General features: G+C 44.1%; 1 protein-coding gene and 1 pseudogene across 1 annotated transcript in view; both read left to right on the top strand.

The window, feature by feature from the left end:
* Positions 1–1,308, top strand: part of AK9 (adenylate kinase 9) — a 233,855-nt gene that overhangs the window by 41,704 nt on the left and 190,843 nt on the right. The window lies entirely within an intron of this gene.
* The window catches only part of LOC102861936, a 15,373-nt pseudogene continuing 14,072 nt past the window's right edge, over positions 8–1,308 (top strand).

Below are 1,308 nucleotides of genomic sequence, written 5' to 3' on the forward strand. Positions count from 1 at the left end.
GGGCCGAAAGATTCACAGCCGTTATGAAGGCAAGGATATTTCAAAGCACAAACAGAATTTGGCCACAGCAGGTGGTGTCACTTTGTCTGTAATCGTATCTCCAGTAGTAGCTGCTGTAACTGTAGGTATTGGTGTTCCTATTATGTTAGCTTATGTCTATGGCGTTGTTCCAATTTCTCTGTGTCGAAGTGGAGGTTGTGGGGTCTCAGCAGGAAATGGAAAAGGAGTCAGAATTGAATTTGATGATGAAAATGATATCAATGTTGGTGGGACTAACACAGCTGTAGATACAACCTCAGTTGCAGAAGCAAGACACAACCCAAGCATAGGAGAGGGAAGTGTTGGGGGTCTGACCGGCAGTCTGAGTGCAAGTGGAAGTCACATGGATTGAATAGGAGCCATTCGAGACAACCTTAGCGAAACAGCGAGTACCATGGCCCTGGCTGGAGCAAGTATAACAGGGAGTCTGTCAGGAAGTGTCATGGTGAACTGTTTTAACAGGTTGGAAGTACAAGCAGATGTGCAGAAAGAACAATACAGTCTAAGTGGAGAATCTGGCATTGTCATCTTGGGAACAGTGAGTGACAGTGCCAGCACCAAAGCAATGGCAGGATCTATTCTGAATTCCTACATCCCACTGGACAAAGAAGGCAACAGTGTGGAGGTGCAAGTAGATATTGAATCGAAGCCATCTAAGTTCAGACACAATAGTGGAAGCAGTAGTGTGGAAAATGGCAGTGCCACCCGAAGCCATCCTGGTGGTTCATCCAGTGGCTTGCCTGAAGGTAAATCCAGTGCCACCAAGTGGTCCAAACAGCAGGAAAAAAAATCAAAAAGTGGTAAATTAAGGAAAAAGGGTAACATGAAGATAAATGAGACCAGAGAGGACATGGATGCACAGTTATTGGAACAGCAAAGCACGAACTCAAGTGAATTTGAGGCTCCATCCCTCAGTGACAGTATGCCTTCAGTGGCTGGTTCCCACTCAAGTCATTTCTCTGAATTTAGTTGTTCTGACCTGGAAAGTATGAAAACTTCCTGTAGTCATGGTTCCAGTGATTACCTTGCCCGCTTTGCTACTGTTAACATTCTTCCTGAGGTAGAAAATGACCATCTGGAAAATTCTCCACATCAGTGTAGCATATCCGTCCTTACCCAAACAGCTTCCTGTTCAGAAGCTCCACAGTTGAATCATACTGCTGAAGAACATGGCAACAGTGTAAGAATTCCCAATGTTGACTTGTATTTTGGTGATACACTAAAGGAAACAAATAACAACCATTCACATCAGATGATGGAATTAAAAGT

The sequence above is a fragment of the Elephantulus edwardii genome, unplaced genomic scaffold, assembly GCF_000299155.1.
Source record: "Elephantulus edwardii isolate Elephantulus edwardi_28Jun2011 unplaced genomic scaffold, EleEdw1.0 scaffold00013, whole genome shotgun sequence".
In the NCBI taxonomy this organism is placed as follows: domain Eukaryota; kingdom Metazoa; phylum Chordata; class Mammalia; order Macroscelidea; family Macroscelididae; genus Elephantulus; species Elephantulus edwardii.